The sequence below is a fragment of the Microtus oregoni genome, unplaced genomic scaffold (assembly GCF_018167655.1).
Source record: "Microtus oregoni isolate MIOR12 unplaced genomic scaffold, Mior012 000005F_ref0000423, whole genome shotgun sequence".
Taxonomy (NCBI): domain Eukaryota; kingdom Metazoa; phylum Chordata; class Mammalia; order Rodentia; family Cricetidae; genus Microtus; species Microtus oregoni.
Genome location: NW_024543064.1, coordinates 15,561,593 through 15,584,984, shown reverse-complemented (window position 1 = coordinate 15,584,984; position 23,392 = coordinate 15,561,593). Strand labels below are relative to the sequence as shown.

The window sequence follows — 23,392 nt, the reverse complement described above, 5'->3', positions numbered from 1 at the left end:
CAGGGAGTCACTGATTAGTGGGTCTCTCTCTACTCCTGCCCCAGCGTCTCCCGTAGAAGAGTGTCGTGACCCCCGCCCCCCAACTCTCCAATCGCCCTGAAGTTGTCCTCAGAGCCTCCAGCACTGCTGCTGTCTGGCTGTGCAGTCCTGAGCTTGTCCCTACACCTCTCTGGGCCCTAGTTTCCCTACCTGTTAGACAGGGGCGCTCAGCAGGGGTGGCCTCCCTGCCGCTCCCGCGCCTGGGGCTCAGGCTCCGCAGTGAGGGGGGGAGCGGCGCCGGGAAGGAGCGATCGGCGGTCACGTGACGTCCCCCTCCCCGAACTGCGGCGGCGGTGGCGGCGGCGGTGGCGAGCGCGTCCAGGCAGAGCTGCAGCAGCAGCTGAGGGCACCGGAGTGCCAAGCCCAGGACGCCCCGGCCGAGGCCCCGGTGAGTGCCGACTTGGTGTAGGAGATCCGGGCGGGGAGGGGCGCGGCCAGGCTAGATGGCGGCGTGGCTGGGCGGGCGAGGGGGGGACCCCAGCGGGCACCAGCCATGACGCGGGCAGACTCGGGTTCCACCCTTAGGTTTCCTGAGTCCTAGGCTCCGTCACCCTTGTCACCCTCCGGAGGGAAGGGGGGGGGGGGAGTAAAGTGAGTGCACTGGGGAGAGGCCAGCCCGGCATCCCCAAGGGGAGGTACTCTGTTCCTCTGACCAGGGAAGTGGGGGTCCTCTGGCCATCGCCCTGGGCCTTGATGTCCTTGCATCTCCAGATATATAATTCATCCGTGTCGTCCGTACCCAGCACCGAGCAGGGCACTGGCGTCACGAAGTCCTTGTTGCCACCCCTGGCTCGGTAGTCTCTGAGGGTTGGTGGTTGAATTCACTGGCAGTCACCTCTGTGCCCTGCAGGCCCTTTGGGAGCCCTGTGATGTGACAGCTTCCTGAAGAAATCTTGGGTCCTCCCCTCTGTGTGTGTGTGTGTGTCTGACCGACCCCTTTATCCATCCCTCTCCAATGCTTGACCTTGCGGGTGTCTGTCACAGCATAGGCCCGAGGTGGGGTTAGGAAGCACATCCCACCCCTTCCTCACATGGTATATTGGCATTTGTGTCTGTCCTTCAGCCCCTTCCCTGCCAAAGTCAGAGGGCCAGGCACCTATTGGCCTGCAGGAGAGATGGGGAGAGAATCCTGCCAGGTATGAAGCAGGAGCAAGGCCAAGAGGAAGTGGGGGTGAGATTGTACCTTTTCCTGTCCAAGGGAGCTAACTGCATGTGTGCAACCCCACCAATCCAGGGCCGCCTAGATGATGGTTCGGGGGAGAAGTTGCTCAGAATAGCGCTGTTGGGTGTCTAGGTGAGCTCAGAACCCCTAGGGCAGCAGGAACAGGTTGTGTTCAGACCCCTGCCCCATGGGGTTTCCCTTTGGCACCTCAGCCTGACTCCAGAGCCCCCTGGCAGTGGAAAGACCTGGACTGTGTGTGGGTATGCCTCTCACCTTGCACAGGATTCCTGGGTGATGATTAACCTGTGGTGTGGGCACCTGCCCTGTGCACCTTCTCTGGCTCCAGCAGCCTTGCACGGCAGGATGAGATCTCCGTGGCACAGGTGGGGAAACAGGCCTGGCCAGGCAGAGCAGACTGTGTGTGGCCCTAAGTTACCTGGTGCTAGGGCTGCAATCAGATTTTTTTTTTTTAATCTTTTTGAGATAGGGTCTCACTATGTAACCCTGGATGGCCTGGAACTTGATATGGTAGACTAGGTTGGTCTTGAACAGAGATCTGTCTGATTCTGCCTCCTGGTGTGCACCAACACACCTGGCTACAGTCAGAATTCTCCTGGTGGAGATCCGGCCAAGTGGAGGGCTCACTATGGGCTGTGGCCCTTTGCTGCCTGTGTGGAGGGGAGGGGAGGTGCCTCTGGATGGAACTGGGTGAGACGGTGAGGTCTAGAATCTGTACTGGCAGTAATGCCCCTTCCCATGGCTATGATGTTCCCCACCAGGCTTCAGCCAGCTCATTACTTCATATAGAAAAGCCCCCCTTCTCCTAAGATATTGGCCTAGCATGGTCTCAGGAGCCTCTTGCTGCTCTAGACATTACCCATTACAGGTCACACAGGGTCCTTTCTCTGGCCTGTTGGGGTGCAGCAAGCCTCCTCTTTGCCTTGAAGTTCTCTTCTCCCTGGATTTCAAGGCACACAAACCCCCAGCCCCACACCAGGGTCTGCACAGGTAGGGAGTAAAGGAGGCCTGAGAGCCTTGCCTTCTGCTCCTGTCCCTACCCCGCTGTCGTGTTTCAGAACGCAGAGACCCTTCAAGGACTCCTGAGGCCGGTCAGTCTTCCATGACCCTTGTCTGTCTTCAAGGCCCCATGCCCTGCACAGCCAGACCCAAACACAAACACAGCTTGGTTCACAGATACCCAGAGACCCAGACTCAGGAACACACAGACACCCTCTACCCTGGGTGACCCCACCCACAAGAGACACACCACCCCAACAGATGCCACCTCCGTGACTAAGGGGAGGCTCCTTGAAGCCTTCATCTCTGGGGCTTTTCTACCTCAGTGGCCTCCCGTGTGCTGCAAGGGCGCACGAACCTGCAGAGACAAACACGTGGAGGCCCCGTGCCCTTAAAAGTGAACCTGGCAGACATGCTCAGGCGCCCACATGGATACACGCTTGCACACGTGCCTGGCATCAGCTTCCTGTGCGTGGGATGTAACTGCCTTGTCACCCTTGGAGGGTGGCAGTGGCCCCTCTGAACATCCCGCTCCCCAACCAACCCTTACCTTAGTCCCCCTTTGTGCTCCCTCTGAACCCAGCTAGGGATGGAAGGACAGCCTTTGAAACTGCGCCATGTTTGCCCCCCATCACCTGCCCCTGTTCCCACCCTGCACTTACCCAAAGGACTGTTTGAGAGTCTTACCTGGCCTTGAGGGTGCCAATCTGATCCTTGGGTCTCTCCTGAGACCACACAGGACCCAGCACAGGCTTGGAACAGCCACAGCCCCTGCTTCCCTTTCTTCTGCTGCCTTATCAGGTCAAGTTTTGTTTTCTGCTTTGAACAGCCCGCCACCCCCGAGGAGGGCTAGGGGGCCAGCTGGTGTGAATGCAGGAGATCCTTGGATACCTCTGCTCCCCCTTTTTCCAAGGCAGAGCAAATGCTAGGCTGAGCCCTGGCACCCTGGCCGAGCTTCTTAGAGGTTGGCATTGCTGGGAAGCTACTACTGAAAGGTGTTTGTGTAGGCTGCGGGGAGGCCTCCTGGGCAGGCCGATGGTGGGTTAGGGGCGATGATGGGCTGTGGGTTCCATCACGATCATTTGGGCCCCAACCCCAGACCTCTGAGAGTGCTGATCTTTGGCCCAAGCTTTGGCCCTTCCTTTAGCTGGGGGTGCAGCCGGGCAAATCATTTCCCCTCTCTGAACCCAACTCAGGTTCTTGGAAGCAGCTTGGTCCAGCTGGGTAGTGAGTTGGGTCAGAGGTGTGAAGAGGCAGGCCCCTTGCCAAGGAGCAAGGCTCAGCTGGGCAGTGTGATCATGAGAGGACCCAGGCTGGGGACTTTCTATGGGCCAGAAGCTCTAGGTCTAGCCTAGGCTACCATGGACTTTAGATTTCAAAGGCAGCCATCCTGGGATCAGGCCAAGGCAGAGGGGGCCCCGAGGGCAGGAGCCACAGTTGTAGTGTCCCTCTGCAGCGCGGATGTTCTTAGCCTTCATGACAGGCTCTATTTTTAGGGCTGAAGACTGACGTTTGACAAGCAGGTGATTCAGAGAAGAGGCAAGGAGGGGAATCCATCTGAAAGGTGCTTATTGGGAGGCACCCCAAAATCAGAGAGGATCTCACTGGGAGGACTGGGGACAGAGGTGAGCTGGGAGTGGCAGTCACTGTGGGTTGTGTTACTGTGCTTGTTGCCTGCAAAGAGACGAGGTTCAGAGTGCCTCGACTGCTCTACCAGCGTGAGATCATGCTCCTGTCGGGGTGAGCAGACCCGAATCTGTGTTTCTGACTCTCTGGACAAGATCCATAGTTTGGGGGCATTTCCCTCCGTCTTCCTGAGGCTCTGTTTCTTTATCTGTAAAGCAGGGACTGTGTATTGTTTTGTTTTTCAAGTATTAAAAAGATTAACATAGGTGGTCGCGTACAGCTTTAATACCAGCGCTTGGGAAATCAAGACAGGCAGATCTCTGGGAGTTTGAAGCCAGCAAGTAACAAGTTCAAGGCCAGCCAGAACTGTGCGGACAGACCATATCCAAAAACAATACCCCAATAAAATAAATAAAGACGCTGGATGGGAGTCTTCAAGAATCCAAATCCAATCTGAGCTGGCTCAGTAGTGAACCCACTGGGAGGGCAAAGTCAGGAGGAACTCGAGTTCAAGACCAACTGGCTACATAGGGAGATTAAATCTAAAACAACGGAATAATGAAAAATGCTGGACCTGGTGGCCCAGGCCTGGAATCCCAGCTATCTGGAGCCTGAGTGCATGGGAGGAGTGAAAATTCAAGACCTGTCTGGAGTAGAGGGCGAGTTAAAGGGCAGCCTGGGCAGCTTAGAGAAACCCTGTCTCCAGATAAAAATCTGGGCTGTGGTTCAGGGGTAGAGGGCTTGCCTAACCCGTGCAGGGCCAGGCTCGAGGCTGGTGAGAGTCGTCAGTAAGCAAAGAATTCAAGTCAGAGCTCTGCTGTGTGGTTTTGGACAAGTCATCTTCTGTTTGAAACTCAGAGTTCTCCCCAACACAGGAGTGTTGAGCTCCTGTCTGTTTTCCTCCTGCAGGTGTAGTGAGGATGTCGGCACAATCCCTGGGAACCGCTTTGGATAAATAGGGCCGGGCTCAGAGGCAAACACTCAAATGTACAGAGGAAAGCCTGGAGAAAAATCTTTTTTTTACACACTTCGCAGTGTTTCCTCTCCTGCCTTCTCCTCACTTTCCTTTTTAAAAAGACATTTGTTTATTAGCTTATTTACATGTGTAGGCATGTAGGCATGACAGCACACATGTGGACATCAGAGGACACCTTGCAGGAGTCCGTTCCCTCCACCCACCATGTGGGTCCCAGGAATCAAACTCAGGTTGTCAGACTTGGCAGCAAGCACCTTTACCCACTGAGCCATCTCATCAGCCCTTCCTTTCCTTTCCTTTCCTTTCCTTTCCTTTCCTTTCCTTTCCTTTCCTTTCCTTTCTTGTTTTTGTGATAAGTTCTCACTATGTAGCCCACACTGGCCTTGAACTCATGGTAATCCTCTCTCAGCCTTCCAAGTGCAAGGGATTCAGACATGCATCACTATATCCAGCTCAAACTTTCCGTCAGTGTTTGGGGTAGTGGGATTTTTTTTTTTCTCCCATGACAACACGTTTTCAAGGCGATTGGCACTTGGGCAATATTTCCTCCTGAGGGGTCAGGGCCTGGCACATGGTAGGTGTTAGCACATGGTAACCTTGGTGTCAAGAGAATTCCGAGTTGCACGGTGAGAGGGTCGAAGGCAAGGCTGATGGTGTGACCAGCTAGGCCAAGGTTGGGGACTTTGGATGGGGTGACAAAGTGAGTTGCTTTATTAACAGCTTGTCTGCCAGCCTGAGGTCTTTGCATTGCCCCAAAGTCACTAAGGAGTCTGCTGGGCATTCAGCATACAGGCCCTGGATACATGGCCAGACTCAGTAACCATGGAAGAGGAAACAGCCTGATGCAGGCACTGTCCTCTGGCACCTGTGCTGGGTGAGTACTACCCAGCACCTTCCTCCCAGGACCCTCATCTTCCTCGAGTGCAGACAAGAGCACCACACTGTCTTTATCTCTGGAGCAGGTGGAGGGGGTTCAGGACAGCAGCTCTGCCGAGAACGGCGTAGCTGAGAGTGCACAGAAGGCTGGCACCTTGTCCCGCTGCCTCTGCCTTGTTAGCGGGCGGGGGGGGGGCAATGAAGTAGGTTCTGAGTCTGCTGTAAGGTCTGTGGCCTGGGAGAAGCCTGTGATAGCCACAGAGCTCCAGGAGCTAATGATGACTACGCTGTTTGAGCCCCAGGGGTGTTTCTCGCTTAGGGAGTCAAGGTGCTTCTGTAACTGCCTGTTCCTCAGGCGCCCTTGGGAATTTGGAGCTGGAGCTGTTGGCAAGGTGAACAAGGGACAGCAGGTGCAGATCAGACACCCAAGCCACCTCCTCAAGTCCACCAGGGCCACGGACTTGCGAGGAAAAAGTGAGGCTGGACTGTGGGGTTCAGCCCTTTACCCCCGAGATCTGACTTGAATCTCTAAGGGACCAATTCCCCTGCCCAAGGTCCCCTTCTTGATTCAGGACTCCAGGGGCAGGTGGAGGTCCTTAGTGGAGGGTGACCTTAGTGTCCCCTGACTGACCGCTTAGGACCAGAGCTTGATGGGGAGCCTCTGATTTCTTCATTCTCCAAGAGGGCCAAATCCTGACCTCAGGGTGTGCTAGGATGAGGTTTCCTGACACCTTTTCTCTGACCTTGGAAATCAGCAGAGAGGCCGCCTGTCCTCTGGTCAGCTGCTGCAGGCCCTTGTGCCAGTCCTGGTGGCAGGCTAAGGATGTCGCAGGGCTACATTTAGGTGTGAGCGGACTGTGGCGTTGCCTGTTCACACCTACCTCCTGCCTTGTGGTCTGTCTCTCTGAGTTCTAATTACCGGGAACAAAGCTTGGCCCTTAGGGCCGAGACCACACCCATCCTTGCCACCAGACTTACAACTGGAAAGGCGTAGGTAGTTGTCCCTAAAGATAGAGAAGCCTGGGACTTGCTCCCCATTGCCCCAAATGTATACAGTCCTTCCCAGCAGGATGGGAACCACATGGCAGCCTTTGGGATTCTAGGAGGATATGCTGAATGTGGGTGGAGCAGCAGAACCCTGGAGGGGCATTAATTGAGCAGTTACTGTTCACTGTATGAGTTCCATGCCAATGCTTTCCATGGACCCATCCCATTGACTCCTCAGCAACTGTTATTATCAGCTCTAAGGGGCTCGGGGATGTTAAGCAGCCTCCAGAGGTCACTCGGTGGACTGAGATTTTAATTAGGGCTGTATAATAACCACTGTGGTGTACAGAGGAAGATAGGAGGGACAGAGTGCTGATGAAGGGAGAGGACTATCCCCCAGCAGCTCTAGGAAGTTTGCTCAGGCCATGGGAACAAGGTTGCCACCAGGACAGGGGCTCTCCCTATCAGTTCTGTCCCTCAGCCTGCCAGTGCCAACGTGGAGAACATGGATGTCTCATGACAGGGAGGAAGGAGGGCCTCGCTGGCCCCCCAAGGACCTTTCCCAATTCTTGCCCTGTCGCCATGTGGGCCCCTCAGAGCCAACCCTGTGCTAGTAGAAGTGGTATCGCAGAGCCCTAGAACACGGTGCCTCGAGTAGAAAGGGATGGACCCAGAAACAGGGTCACGCGCATACCCGCCAAGGCCCATCTCCCTGAACCTTAGTTTCATCATGAGATGGAGTAGCAGCTGCCACACGAGTCATGGTGCCCCCCGGGGCTCAGGGAGGCCACCCAGATGTGACTCAGTCCTACGAAGGCCATCATCTGTGAAATGAGGGGTCTAGACCCCATCACGGGCTTCCCTGCAGTTCTTAGGCTGAGGACGGTTTGGGTTCCAGACTAGAGGCTCCCGCAGACGAAGGGGCCAGGATAGCCAGAGAGCACCCCTCGCTCTCGGCCCCATTCCAGTCTGGGGTGCTGGGCCCCAGGGTTAGTCTGTGGGAGGTGGGACTAGGGGCTTCAGAGCTAGGTCTTGCACGTTGAGAGGAGGGTCTCAGAGTCTGAACTACACCTCTGCCCCTGCCCAAGAGGTGTCTTTGCCCACCATGCCCAGGGGCATGGACTACCTTGGCAAGCAGAGTGAGAAGGGCCTTTAGAAAGCCCTTTTTGTAGACAGAGAAAGGGGCCCAGAGGGGGTTGGAACCTTTCCCGAGTTACTCTGTGAGCTAGTGTGGAGGTTGGCTCAGGATCTGGGTCTCCTGGACAGGTCATAGTCATACCAGGACTGTCATTAACCGTGTTAACACCTATCTCAATTTTGCTTACTTGGCCTTTTGTTTTTGAAGGGTCTCATTGTGTTGTCTAGAGTGGTCTGGTCTTACACTCATGGCAATTCTCCTGCCTCAGTTTCTCAAGTGCTGAGGTTACATGCACTAGCCACACGTTTCTGTTTTGGTGGTTGGCCTAGAATTTATAATCCTCCTGCCTCAGCTCCTCAAGGCTGGGATTACAGACATACATACCATGCCCGACTGTGTGTCCTTATTTATTGGTTCCTCCTGGGTTAGGGCTGAGAACTTTTGAGTTCTAAAGGCAACCCTGTGAGATAAGTACAGTTGCTGCCCTTGCCATCACCTGTTAAAGATCCCAGGCTTTGAAAATTTATGAAAAGATCCAAAGTCACCAGTCAGGAATAGTGGAGCAGGAGGATTCGAACACAGGCCTGACTCGTTCCAAGTTCAAGCTGGCACTAGACCATGTGTGTCATGATAGGGATAAAACTGACTTTCTTCCTGTCTTTCACTGGCCCAGGACACCATTAACACATCCCTTGAACACCTAGCAAGTGCTTAGCATGACCAGGCTGAGAGCCAGGGACTGGGCAGTGAGGTGCAAGATCCAGACATCTGTCCACTCTGCCTCATTTGTGATGGCTGCCTCCTGTCCCCAGCCAGCCACAGATTGGCTTTTGCACCCTCTTGAGTGCCCATGGTGTACCTGACCTCCTCTTGCGAGAAATGGGGCAGGACCCAGCGGGTGCACCTGCTACCATGGGTATAAATAACCACCCTGTTATTTCGTGAGCACCAGGCAGCGCCTCTGCTACCGCTCAGCATCCGACTCCAGTCATGGGAGTTGGGCCCCTGCTCTGAGTGGCTCTTGTTTCTATGTCCCTAACCACACAGTGAATCCTGCCCTGCCCTGTGTCCAGGCTTTGCGCCCAGGCTCTGTGGCTCTGCTTATAGAACTCTGTCTGGACTGGAAGGTGTGGTATCTACCAAGCAGCTTGTATCTGTTAAGCACCTACTGTGTGTCTTGCAAGGTTAAAGCCTGGACAAATGGAGAGACTGAGTTCCTCGGGAAGGGTGTGGAGCTCCAGCCTCATCCACTCCAGCCTGTGAAAACCAGAGCAGAATAGTGAGTGACTGTCTCAGGACATTTCCACCCCCACTCTTGGGCAGGCCCTTCAGCCCCCAGGAGCCTGGGTTTCCTAACCTGTGGAATGGGCACAGCCATCCGACCTAACTTACAGAATGGCGGGCTAAGTGCTTGGCACAAAGCCTTGGTAGTGGGTAGCTACTGCTTTTCTGGGCATGAATGGTGGGGACTGGGTTCTTGAGGAGCACCCGGGGAGCTGCTGCCAGCCTCAGTTTTCCCATCACTTACGGCAGATGAGCAGTTCTTGTATTATCTAGATCCTGGGGCTGTTGTGAGGATCACAGAGGCCCCAGGGTGCGTAGGTGCAACTCAGCAATCCTCTCAGAGGAAGGAAAGGCAGGAGGAACACGGTAGGCGGCAAAGCAGGTGCCACCATTGTGGCATGCAGGTGTGCCATTGTGGCCTGGAGAGGCACAGCCTAGAGGGAAGGGCGAGGACAGACTGTGGGGCCGCCTCCGCAGCAGGAGAGGAGGGAGAAGGTGTGTCAAAACGGGGTCTGAGACACTTTCTCTGAGGGCACAGTGTCTCCACTCTGCCAGAGTGTTGCTGGGGGCTAGGGCTGGGGCGCTGTCCCTGGTCCTGGAGTGCTGCCCGCTCTAGCATGCAATTTCATCGATAGCCAGATGAGGGCGCCAGGGACCGCCTCTGACTCCTGCGCTACATTCAGAGACTATTCAGATAAAGTGCAGCCTTCTTTTCCAGACTTAACACGCCTAGATAATAAGGCTACCTGCTCAGCTCATTTCAGAAGTCACTGACATGTCACCATAAGGGAACCAAACGGTGCTCCACTTGTCTGGGTGAATGCCCTGGCATGACCACACTTCAAGAGTCACAGAAGTAACCAAACCCTTGGTATTTATGACAGAGACACTTTTCCATTTAACAGTGGAAAATCTTACTGCTGCACCTGACCTTCAGCTCTGGCTGGCTCCAGTAATTGAACCTCAGAAAATTTCATTATGGATTAAAGTCACATCAAAAAGATACTCACGGGGTTGGAGCTGTGGAAGACCAATTGCCTGACTTATTCAAGGTCATGAGTTCTATCCAGTCCCCGCACCGCAAAGGGGAAAAAAAAAAGCACAGATCAATACTGGCATATGAAGCACTTAGGGGCTAGGCTAACTTACCAGACTGTACCCACCAGCAAGGCAGACAGCGCGCGCGCGCGTGTGCGTGCGTGTGTGTGTGTGTGTGTGTGTGTGTATGTGCGCGTGCACACGTGCGCACACAGGAGTCTGCCTTGGCTGGGACTCTCCCTGAATAGCTCTTTGGGCTGCCACTCTCTGAATTGCTGTGGTGACTATCGGTAATTGCTAAATTAAAAACCACCTTCCTGTATTTCCCTAATGCTTCTCAGGGGCGGAGATGTCCTCATTGAGAACCACAGCCAAGGTGGGAGCTTTGTGGTTCTGCCGAAGCTCACGAGGTCCTAGACTGGCCAGCTGTGTGGAAGGGAATGACAGATGAGCCAGTGGAGTCCAGAATAGGAAGGGGCTTATCCTGGGGAATAGCAAGTGTCTCACAGACCTGGGGGCTAGATCCAGGGCTCCTGACCCAGGGAATAGGGCTCAGTCAGCCTGCTGCTCTGGTATGTGCTGTGGGCACCTGCCTGAGTTTTAACCAGCTACCCTGAAAGGGAAGGGGCAGGGAAGGCCACACATACACTTAGCAGAGACAGTAAAACAGGGAGGCTAAAGGGGTCCCTGCTGTACCACAGTACAGTGGCTTTTCCCTCCCCTCTGCACTCTCCTCAGGGATACCAGGCTTGGTTGCACACATCTTTGACTCACAAAAGGCCATTCTCTTTATCTCATGTCAGCAGTTTTCTGGGTACCATGCAAGATGCTTGTGTGTGCGTGCCTTAAGCACACTGTATAATAAATGTAAGACAATCATAGTTAGAAGATTGTGCGTCTTGTGGGCATGCAAACCTAGCCACAGTCAGTAGGTGAGCACACTGAGATTTGTGACTCAGGTGAGGAAACATCATCTGACCGTTGCACGTGTGTGTGCATGTGAGCTGACATGTGCATGTCATGGGGGCTGACTTTCACGGGAGCAGATCTACACGTATTGTCTAGGCGCAAGTTAGACATCTGTCTGTGTGCTCTGTAGAGAAGTTCAAGTGCCCATGAATCTGGGAAGCCTTGTGTACAGATGTGTACTCGGGTCCTCCAGGGAGTGTGTTATGTCAGTGCTCAGCACCAGAACCAGGACAGCAGAGGCATCACCCATAGCTGCTAGGGGAGGGTGTGAGCTAAGCCACACCTCTTCCTTTCCCAGGGGATACCCCAACCCTGACACTAGAATTTAGATCACAGATCCTGGGACTGGATGGATGTAACCGGGCTAGAAGGATGAGGGTGCTTCCGTGGCTGGTGAAATTCTTTCTGGACGAGTGTATTTTGCTACTGTTGGGCTTTTAGCCTGGTGAGAAAGAGATTGATTAACACATGAGCAAACCTGAGCCCTGGGAGGAACCAGATTCTAGCCAAGCCACTCAGGAGCTGCCAAGACCAGGGCAGGGAGCCCAGGCCTGCCATGTCTCCTGCCCAGGAGGCCCCGAGCATATTCCTGCAGGGCAGGGAGCCCAGGCCCGCCATGTCTCCTGCCCAGAAGGCTCCAAGCAGATTCCTGAATGGGAATAACTTGAGAGGGAAGGAAGTGGTTGGGGACCCTGGCAAGAACTCATGAGTAGCATGTGGTGCCCAGCTTGGGATCTTCCCAGGGCTTGCCCATCGCTCCACTCTCCTCCGGTTCCCTGCTGAGCTCCATTCCCTGCTGACGGCTGGCTAAGGAGTGCTGCAGGCAGGTGGGCAGGACTCTCAGAGTTCAGCCTGGGGTGAGCTTGGGGAAGGAGCTCTTCTCCACCCCCGCACCTTCCCTTCTTCATCACGTTTGACGTGTGTTCCATTAACTTGGGTACAGATTCAGGAGGCCTAGAAAAGGAGGTTTCTTCCCAGAAGGAGGCTAACCCCAGAGGACACCCCAGCTCCGTTTTCCTACTGAGACAGGATTTCACGTGGCTGAGGATGGCCTTTTCCTGATGCTTCTGCATCCACCTCTCTAGCACTGAGATTAGAGGTGTGAGCCACCACACTTGGTTCTAGTATTTGTTTGTTTATTGAGACAGGATCTCACTATGCAGTGTTGGCTGGTCTGGAATTGGCCCTGTAGGCCAGGTTGGCCTAGAACTCACAGAGATTCACCGGCCTCTGCCTCTTGAGTCCTGGGATTAAAGACGTGCGTACTGCGCGTGGGCCTGATGCCTGGTTTCATTTAGTGCAGGAGAGTGAACTCAGGGTTTCATGCATGCTAGGGCGAGCACTCTGCCAACTGAGCACCACCCCAGCCTGTAGCTTCCTTTTCTAGTCCCCAAGGAACGGGGACTCCTACAGGTGCAGCCATCATTCCCCAGTGCCAGCCTGCAAGCACCACCCCCTGCCGCAGTAGTCTGTGGTGGTCGGTATGGGTCTCTCTGTGTGTCTGTCTTGGAATCTGTCCTGTGTACTGTATACTCAAACACAGATTTGCCTCGTTCTTCAACACTATTTTTAAACTTTTTGTTTGTTTGTTTGTTTAGAGATAGGGTTTCACTATTGAGCTATTAACTATTGAGTCTGTCCTAGAACTAGCTCTTGTAGACCAGGCTGGCCTTGAACTCACAGAGATCCGCCTGCTTCTGCCTCCCGGGTGCTGGGATTAAAGGCGTGCGCCACCACCGCCCAGTTAAACTTTTTATTTTATGTGTGTGAGTATTTTGCCTGCATGTATGCAGGTACGTATGCACGTATGTATGTATGTATGTGTAACATAGGCAGCCTGGTACCTGAGGCCAGAGGAGGGCTTTGTATCCCCTGGAACTGGACTTGCAGATGGTTGTGAGCCATGTGAACCATGTGGATGCTGGGAACAGAATCAAGGTCCTAAGTAGCCAGTGCTCTAACCACTGAGCAATTTCTCCAGCAGCACCCAGACCCACCCACCCCCCTTTTTGAGACACAGGGAAGTGTGCACTGCCATGTCTGGGTCTATCTATCTATCTATCTATCTATCTATCTATCTATCCATCCATCAATCTATCAAGACTGGGTCTCATTGTGTAGTGCTGGCTGTCTTTGAACTGTCTGTGTAGACCAGGCTGTCCTTGAACTCACTGAGATCCACCTCCCTCTCCCTCCCAAGTGTGAGTGCTGGGATTACAGGCACAGACCACCACACCTAGCCCATTCTTTCTCATAGTTGTGTGGCCCTGCGTCTCCACCTGGGTGGCCAGTTAGTTAGTTTGCTATTACTAGTCTTTGCTATCCTTGTAGAATGAGGCAAACCCATCTGATTCAGCCTCCTCCAAGTCGTGCTGCAGTGAAGGTTTTATTTACCACACACACTGTGCCAGGCAGGGTCCCCAGTGCTTTATGACTGGCAGTTTAATTAATGTGCAGTCAAACCTTTTGAATAATTAGCACCTTCAATACCGGCCCCACTTTGCGGATGGAAAAACTGAGGCACAGAAAGGTTAAGCACCTTGCCCTAGGTCACACAGCTGACGGACAAGAAAGCTCGGTTGGAACCCTAGGAGACCCCACAGGATGCAGGCCTCCTCACCCCTTGCCCTTGGCCATTCATCTCCAGTACCCATGCTGCGGCATAACGAGTGAATTCTTGCGGACTAAGAGGGTACATTTAATGGCTGCCGGCCTGAGGGGCCAGGGGCTGGCCAAGGAGTGCCCTCCACATCTGTGGCTGAGAGAACATGACCTCACTGACCGTCCCACCCCCATCTCTTGCCAACCGGGCAGCTGCAGTTGGGCAGAGCTCAGAGATAGATCCCACACTGGACTCTTTGTCCTTGGTGGGAACCCTTCAGCCCCCACAGCCCATCTTAAGGGCCTTCTGTCCCAGCATCAGGGGGACTTCTCTGGGGCCAGGCCCAGCTGGGAAACTTGGCATGTTGGCAGCTCCTTGGCCACCCTGCCAGACTGGGCATTCAGAACCCACTCAGAAACTGGCCCTTTCATTCAGCCTACAGAGGCTAGAGTCCAGGCTGCAGGGGTAAATGCAAGGACCGGAGTCCTGTGCGAGTCAAGGGCTGGGCAGCCCCCAACACACAACTGCCCAGGCTGGATTCAGGTTCCCCTTGCCCCATCCAGCTCCTCCCTGGAAACCCCTGCTTCTCCACAGAAGGTGATGGAGGCGGGGGTGAGGGGGAGATTTGTTCTCTTCTCAGAGGGTGACTCTTACACCCCCAGACTCAGCCCTCCTCACCATCCAGCCCTACCTGACCGCCTCCTACAGAGCATGCTCTTCACACTGCCCTGCAGAGGGGGTCCCTCTTCAGCGGAGTCTGCAGCTGGGGTCCAGCACAGTCTCCTCTACCCCCAACCCCACTCTGAGCACCCTGCCAAGAGGGCCAGGAGGGAGCCCGACCCTCCTCCAAAGCTGAAAACCAAGAACTCTGTGATCTCAAAGCAGCCCTGAACCCTTCAGGCGGCTCCTCAGGGCCCCTCAGCTCATCTGAGCTCAGAGCAAAGGGGCAGCATGGGGTGGGGGGTGCCGGGTAGAGCCCGGTTGAGGCAGCTGGCTCAGTAACTGCTGTGAGCCCAGCCCAGCCCTGCCCTGCCCTGTCTGGGTGAAGCAAACTGGAGTCTAGACCCTTGCCAGTCCTAACTGTCATTTCCCAAGAGATGAAGGAGCCAGCCTCGCCCTAGCTCAGTTACAAAAGCACTTCTGAGGATCCTTGCCACCTGGCCTGTCCCTTTGATGGGCCCTAGCCCTCTTCTCTATCGCTGCAGTCCCTAAACTTTCCCTAAGCAGGGGCTCCTGGAGCCTCCATAGACAGGGGTGAAGGAGCATTGCAGGGGTGAGACAGTGTGTCCCACTGTCAGCTGGTATCCCGAGGAGTGTCAGGGCAATGCCCTAGGCTGGCTGGGTATAGAGGAGAGAGCGTCTGTGTCTGCTGAGGGACTGTATGAGGGGACTTTAGGATCCAGCCCTGTTTGTCTCCAAAGGTCAATGCCTGAGGGGTCCTTGGCTAGACGGATTTCCAGACCTCCCCTCTCTGCTGAGGGATCATTCTGAAATTCCTGCTGGAGCTTCAGCTAGGACAGCAGGAGGGTTCCTCATTCTCTAACCTGCAGAAAGGGCCACAGGGCATCAGCCCCGAGGCTTATGGGCTGTGCACCATCTGTCTCCGCATTAACTCAGCTTCTCATCGCCCTGGAGGCCAAGCTGACCCAACCCTGCCAGTGGGACACCCTCCGCGTCTCTAGGGGAGGACTGGAGGTGGCTGTGTGGATGGGGCCGTGTGGGGGTGGTGCTCTCGGAAAGCCCCCGCAGCCTGGAGCGAACAAGCGGTCCTTTCTGCGCTGGGGCCTCAGCTGGCGAGCGGCCGGGGCGCACACGGTCCGGTCTGGGGCCTCGTTGCCAAGGTGACCCCGCGCTCGGCAGGCTGCAGGCAGTGTCCAGGACACCATGAGCAGCCGGAAGCGCAGCTTCACCTTCGGCGCCTACGGAGGGTAGGTGTGAGTGCGAAGCCAAATGCTGTGCGGGTCTTGCTTGGGTGCGGTGGCCCCCGTGGTGGGGAAGGGTGCGGAGGCTGAGGCCAACTTCCATCCAAGTCGTGAGTGGGATGAATGAGCTCCCGCGTGCTCTGTTGGGTATTCACATGCACGTGTGGGGGTGAGAGTAAGTGCGGGTTGCAGTATGAGTGTGAGTGTGTGGAAGATGCCTGGACGTGTGTGTGTGTGTGTGTGTGTGTTCCAACTGGATGGATGTATTGCTAGGTCTAGGTGGTGGGGTAGACAGTCTCAGAAGGCCCTACAGGGACCTCCACTTTGTCTCTGTCGTCTCTCTACTGAGGCTTTGAAAGTTGGTCCCTAGGAGCCATCAGAAGCCCCTGCCCCAACTCTGACCATCTCACCTTGTGGAAGCCAAACACCCTATATGCTTCCCGCTTGACCTGGAGGCTAGGGCTGGGGGCAGGGTAGTAGATGGTCCATCTTAGGGTGACTCACCTCATTGACCCTAAGCACCCGCCTGAGGGATGCTAAGGGATGGAATTGTTGCTAGTAGCAGAGAGTTGGCAAGCTAGAGGGGTGCTGGTTACACAGACTGAGCCCAGTGGTCTTTCCCAGGCCAGCCAAGGGACTGTGTACCCTTTGCCAGCCTGGACTCATCGCTGTCAGAGGGACTCGGCTCAGGTTTGGTATGATGCTTTGGGGTACAGTCAGAGCCCCATGAGCTAGCTGTGTGCAGGCGAGGTCCTGATCGAGGTGCTCTCTTCCTGGCTGCTTGGCCTCTGAGGGACCTCCTGCAGAGGGACAGGGTGGGCAGACAGACAAGCGCCAAAGCTAGGAAGGAGCCTGGGCTGGGTGGGGTTTCCTGGTCATGACGTCCAGGGGCAGCCCAGAAGGTGAGGACAAGTTCCACTCTGTGACCCTGGGTGAGCCTTGGCTTCCTCAGTCTCTCTCCCAAGCAGGGTCTACTTTGCTCCCTAGCTCAGCACCCCAACCTCAGCCACAGCAACCCAGCCTTCTGTCCCTTCTGCTCCCTGCTCACCTCAGGCAGAAGGCAAGAGGTATTTGTTTTCCCAGCAGCTGCCCAGTCCTGTGGAACCCCACTAGGAAGGGTGGAGCCCTGGTGTTTCCACACCCTAAGGTACCCTCTCGAAGACAGTGGGGTGAGAAGCTGGGGAAGGCCCTGTCCACCCACCCTCCTTCAGGCAGGGCTTACAGGGAATACAGTTTGGGGAGAACCCATGTGCTCAGGCAAGGACATGTGTTGGGGTGAGGGGAGGATTGTCCAGGTGCCCAGGCGATTCCTGGGTGAATATGAGCTAGGACAAGGCGGGGGGACTTGGACGGGGCATGGGGTTCTGCCATAAGTCATAGACACCTGGCACACCCCCTGGCCTGTCCACACTCCTGCACCCCACTCTAGCACACACACCCCCGTCCACACTCCTGTACCCTGCTCTGACCCTAAACTGAAGTCACACTGTCCTACACTGCTTGACTCAGAACTACTTCTGACTCCTCTCTTGCCAACACTTATATTCCCTGCTTCCCTGGTTCCCAGACCCCAATCCTGCTTCTGGTTTCTACTTGCAAACTCAACCCTCCTCCCTAGGTGTCTAAACCGACCTTAATTAAGGCCTGGTCACCCAGGAGATTTTGAGGACGTCAGGTACCTTTAGCAGCAGTACCTCCTCAGGCCACCAGGGGGCAGGATGGACTGGAAAGGATCTGGTGTGCCCTGCAGGGTCACCATGGATGTCCGTCCCCTCATGGGCTGCCCGCTTGCTGTGTTTCAGGGTGGACAGATCCTTCTCCCCTCATCAGAGTGTGTGGTGAGTACCGGGGACTCTCAAGGGCATCTGGCTACCTTGGCTGCTCCCTGGGGGCACCCCCAATCCATTCCTACCCTCTATAATCAGACCCATCAGTCCCTCTAGGAAGGGCGTGGGAGATCTTTCCTGCCAGAACCAATATATTCTCTTCCCACAGTTCTTTGTGAAGGTCAGCCTCAGAGCCATGCTGGCTGGGTGATCACCGGTGCTTTACCACCTCTCCAAACCTCAGTTTTCTCATCTGGGAAACGGGGGTAGAGATGCCTATTTAGTAGTGTGAGGTTGGGGAAGTCAGGCGTGCAAACCTGGGCTGATCTATGAGAGGGCTTCCTCCAAATCTTTCCTTGCTTTCCCGTTCTCCAGTCCTTTCCCCGCTGTGGCTCCCAGCTGGGCAGGTGGTGGCTTGCCTTCTCACTGACCCCCAAACTCTAGACCCATTCATACCCAACCCCAGAGCTGTCTCCTGTGTCTGAGGCCTCTCTCTCTCTGGAGGAGGTGGCATCTGCAGCTTCTCCAACACCAAGAGGTGCCAGGCAGTGGGCGGAAGCACAGCGTCACCTCGGGATTCTCACAGCCCCAGGCACCTGATGCCCCACAGGCGGGTGCCTCCTGGCTTCCCTGGCACCGATATCACATGGCCCTGCCAGCTGTTCCTGTGGTTTCCTCACCTCCAGAGGGAGGCCCTCCAGTGGCTCCAGCCCCCGTTCTAGGTTCCTGCCCCTGCTGGGAGCTTTCTGGGGTCCACATGCTCCATGGTGATCCAGTTGCTATGAGGTTTCTAAGCAGCCCCCATGGGCCCAGGACCCTGGGAAGCAGGCAGGAGACACACAGTGTCCATGCTGAGCTCCAGAGCACCTTTCTCACTTCCTTTCTTGCTAGCTGTGCAGTTGGGGCCAGTGGCTCTCCCTCTCTGAGCTCTACTCCTGATGCCATGCTGAGCCAGGTTGGTGTGTTATGCCCAGAGCAGGGGTAGCATAGGGAGATGAACAGAGGTGAGGCGGACGGTTCCCTTGCTAGGCTTCGATCACCAGTAACTGCCATTTTTCAAGTACCCTCTGTGAGTGTTAGGTGCTTAGTGAGTCATCCTGACCACACCTCTGTCTGGGGACTATTCTGTCTAGTTATGTATGGATGAGACAGAGAGAGGGCAAATGACTTGCCCAAGGTCATACAGAGTTGGGATTTGAACTTTGCCCTGATGCAGAACCCTGATGGGAACCTGATGGGAGCCAGCAGCTGCCTCCAGGCATATCTGTCTGTCTCTAGCTCTGAGCAAAGATCTCCAGACCTCAGAGAGATTCTAATGGGGACAGGGATACAACAAGGCTGTCACAGACGAGCGTTCTGAACCAAGAGTTAGAGACAGGGTCCCGTGACTGAGAGTAACTGACCTGCTGTCTTGTCTGGCTTTCACCCTCTCTGACAGGTAAGGATCTTGAAACTTCAGGATGCACCAGTTACCCAGAATTCCTTGCCCTGTCCCATCATTGCTTGAGCCGCTGTCCAAGGTGCTAAGTCTGGGCGTGCCTCCTTGCCCCCCCCCCCCCCCCACCACCACCAACCCTTCCCTAGTCTAGTGAGTGGCAGCCTTCTCCACAACTCATGATGGCCTGCCTCTGCCTTCCCCTCTGGCCGTTATTTCTCACACGGCCTGGTCAACAGGGACACCTGATTAGAGTCACCGTGAGGTTTTGCTCACATCTCCCCTGTCATCCCCACATGCTTCCTCCAGCCACCTTCCTCAGCTGCCGGGCGGCGGGGGAGGGAGCTCGTTTCTGATCCCACGTCACGCCTTCCTCTCCCTAGAACGCCCCCCTGTTTATCTCAGACACATCACTGATTGTTCCCCGGTTAGCAGAAAGAGCATAGACTGGGAAGGCTGACAGGTGTGGGTGGCATCCGCCTCTGCCGTGTTCTAGACAGGGACCTTGAGCAGGTCAGTCCCCTCTCGGAGGGAGCACCGCTTTATGCGCAACACGTGTGTGCCGAGTTGGAAGTTTCTACAAGGCAACTTCTGTGGCGCTGAGTGCGTCCACGTGAGTCTCCAGTGTGAGGCCGGCTCCGTGCTCTGCCAAGCAGGGTGTGCTGAAATTTCTCAAGGGCTTGACTTCACATCCCCATGTGAGTCCCAGATCAGCAGGGCTCTGTCCCCTGCAGGGTTGCTGCACCCAGCTAAGGGCCTGGGTGGATATCGTGGAATGGAGCTCTGGTTTTGCTTCTGCAGCCCTAAGGACCCAGCTACCTGGTGTAGGGGCTGGGCATTCGAGGTGGGTCCAGGCAAGGACAGGAGGGGGTATGAGGACAACTGGTGGACCTGCTCACAGCAGGGACTTCTGGGAAGACCTGTGAGGAAAGCAGTTGCTTTGCTCTTAGTACTAGGAGCCTTGGAGGCAGAGCAGAGCTCAACAGACAGGGCGGTGATCATTCTGAAAGCCTCAGTCAGTCATGACGTCAGGCCTGAGAGCAGACCCCATTTCACAGGCCACAATTTAGCCAGAGGATGGTAAATGATGTAGTTGGTTGGGGTTGGATTTGAATCTCACTCCCTCTTTTGCTGGAGAGGGGATCTTGTGGGCATGGAAGCTACGGAGATGGGAGTCTCGCTGTGGGAAGGATGGAGAGAGGCAAGAGGCCCGCAAATACCCCCCAATGGGAGTCAGTGCTGAGTGTCCCATAGGGAGGGGTCGCCTGCCACAAAGATGTGTCCCCTCGACAGTGTGCCCAGGTCCTGTGCTGGGGGTTTCACTTGGAGTTTTTTATTCCAGAGTACAATTCCATTCCCATTTTACAGATGAGGAGATAGACTCGGAGTGTAAGGGACCGACCCAGGGCAGGAAGTCGGGACACTTCCAATAGTCTCTCAGCTGCAGCAGCTGAGAGGTGGGCTGAGGTGGCAGCCCCTGTCCTCGGGTGGCTCCTCTCAGCCATCAGGCAGTCAGAGCTCTCCGGGCCTGGTACTGCTGCAGGAGGCCGTAGCTGGCCTCATTAGGAGTTCTGAAATGCCAAGCAGGTACAGCCCGCTGGGCCAGCTCATCTATTATGCATCTGGTGGGCAGGCCCCCGGTGGGCAGCTGGCAGAGCCCAGGCTGGGAGCCAGCAGCTGCCTCCTGAGCCCACACCTGCTCCCAGCTCTAGGTAGGGACCTTTTGGGGCAAACACGGCCAAAGGCAGTGCTATCTCTTCTAGCTCAGCTAGAGTGAGGAATCCCACTGGGCTCAGGGGCAAGAACGCATCCCAGTAGCCACTTCTGAGAGGGACCTAAGTTCCTAGACCTGGATGGACAGGGGTGGCTGATGTAGTCTGAGGTGTGCACGCATGTTCCTGGTGACCCGGAACCAAAGGAGTGGAGCTGTGATCATTTACCCTGTATTTCACTTGGCCTCAAGCAACTATTGTGTACCTACTGTATGTGGACAGGTTCCCAAGAACTGAGAATCAACAGCCACCATTGAACAGCTACTATGTGCAGGGAGTTTGCAGCAACCACTAAGCACCTACTGTGTGCTGACAGGGTTCCTTATGAACCCTGAGACAGGCTAGCCTTTCTCCTGAGACATCTCTGCTTGACCAAGACTGGCTGTACTTCTCTGGGCCTTGGTATCCTCATTTGAGAAATGAGTAGGGAAGAGGATCGTAAGTGGATGGAAACTGGTCTCTGAGCCTTGCACCGAAGGCTCAAGCAGGCTTATGGGTGAATGAGGAATCTAGCAGCTTGGGGTTGTGCCACTGCCCTCCACACAGGTAAATGACCTGCTTCATCCCAGTGATCCCACGAGCCATGGAAGAAGCTGAGGCAGGGAAGAAAAGTCCTGAAAGGTTTTTTTTTTTTTAAAGATTTATTTATTTATTTATTATGTATATATTCTACCTTCTTGTGTACCTGCACCCCTGAAGAGGGCACCAGATCTCATTATAGATGGTTGTGAGCCACCATGTGGTTGCTGGGAATTGAACTCAGGACCTCTGGAAGAAGAGTCAGTGCTCTTAACCACTGAGCCATCTCTCCAGCCCCCCTGAAAGGTTTTTTTTAGAAGATCCAGCATCTAGACTCTTGAGGAAGGGTGGAGCTGGCTATGAGAGGAGCTGGGGTATCCAGAGAGCAGCAGGTGCAAAGGTCCTGCACTATGCCCTGTGAGTAGCGAGGAACCAGGTGGCTGCTGGGCTGAGGGAGCATGAGGTCAGAGGCGGGTCCGAGGTTCAGAGAGGCTCGCATCAAGTGGGTTCTACAAGGTGGGAGTTTAGGTACAGCAGCCATTAGCCTGGGGAAGCAGAGTCTTAGGTGCCTGGCTTCATGGGGTCATAGAGAGTGCCCGCCTCCTGGAGGTGGAAGAGGCTAGGAAACACCTCTCGTGGCCTTCCACTTGGCCAGGAACCACATCATTCGCTTGTAACCCCTTAGAGTGTTAGAAGCTTTTGGGGGCCTTGTGAGTAAAGCCCTTCCCTACTTTGAGTGACTTCATGGGCCTCTTGAGCCCCTTATGCCTCAGTTATCACCCCCCTTTTAATTTCTATTACATTTATTTATTTATTTATTTATTTATTTATTTATTTATGGGGGGTTGTGCGAAGTGCCACAGCAGGCTGTGGAAGTCGAGGACAGTTTTCAGGGACCAGTTTTCTCCTCTCACCCACCGCATGGGTCTTGAGACAGAACTCCGGTTTTCCGCTTGGCTGCTGAGCCACCTCACTGGCCCTCCTGTCCCACCTTTCCGCACATTCCCAGTGGCTCTGCCCTTGAAGTGGCCCCCTTGCACTGTGAAACAACTTAGATGGGTGTCTGAGCCTGTGTGTGTTCTGGGGATCCCCCACCACCACCCGCAATGCACACACACAGCCCTTCAGTGAGAGGGGGGAGCTCTCTGAGGCTCCTCCTCCTGGACAGTGTTGCCTGTTCGTATCCCAGCTCCCCTTTCATCCTCTGCTCAATTACTGCTGCCTTAGCGCTGCAGCCACCTTCCTTGACCCTTCCCACACTCTGTATAAAAGGACAACCCCTGGATGGGGTCTCGGAGAGACGCCCTCAGCCAGGATGCTTCTCTATAGCTTCAGGAGACAAGATCAGGTTCCTTCCAGGTGGGTTTGGGTCCTGGCTTGTTGCAGTTTTGCAGTACAGCCTAGGGGAAGTGATTGGCATGAATCCTGTGCACAGCACCCACCATGAAGCTGGGCTTCTTGTCCAAGGTTCCTGCTTGTTCTTGCTTGGCTCTTCATCTTGCTGATGCTCAGACTTACCCCTCTGTCAGAAAAGATCAGAACTTGGCAGTTAGGCAGTGCCAGGTTCAGATGCCCACTCTGGCTTCCCCTCGCTTACTATGTGGCCCTCCTCTACCTACTTGGCCTCTCTGGGCCTCCTATTTCCATGCCATGTCCGTGTTGCTGCTTAGAAGTGTGGGTCTTCAGGAATGTTTCCTGCCTCGTGAAAGAAAAGACTCATTAACCCACAGAGACTAAGTGTCATGTGCCTGAGCTGCCGGGGTGAGTGGATGGTTTAGGGGTGCTCTCTTGGTATCTTGGGGCACAGGGTCTTTATGCAAGATTATTGTCTAAAGTAGTCCAATTCACACATTAATGTAAGAAACTCTCTGAGGGCCAAAGCGTGTGCAAACCAGGGAACAGATTGGCTTGCAGTGGAGACAGCAAAGAGGCCATGGCTCTTGGAGTTTCTCAGTCCTGAGAAGAAAAGGATGAAGCCATACTAAAAGTGCAGACCATCATGGGATGGGAAAGCAAGGCGGCAGGAGCTCGAAGTAAATGGTCACCTCCCATCCACAATCAGGAAGCAGAGCCATGAATGCCTGCTGTCCGCTTGCTTTCTCTACTTATTATACAATCCGGGATACCAACCAGGGAATTGCCACCTACAGTCAGCGGCTCTTCACACCCAATCAAAACAAGCCCCACAGACATGCGCAGTGATG

At 54.9% G+C, this 23,392-nt stretch overlaps 1 protein-coding gene across 1 annotated transcript in view; it reads left to right on the top strand.

The window, feature by feature from the left end:
* The first annotated feature begins 282 nt into the window (after nucleotides 1-282).
* LOC121447989 (RAP1 GTPase activating protein) overlaps nucleotides 283-23,392 on the top strand; it is a 62,427-nt gene continuing 39,317 nt past the window's right edge. Inside the window, exon 1 of the mRNA XM_041651485.1 lies at nucleotides 283-427. The gene's annotated coding sequence lies outside the window, so the exon portion shown is untranslated. The remainder of the gene's footprint in view (nucleotides 428-23,392) is intronic.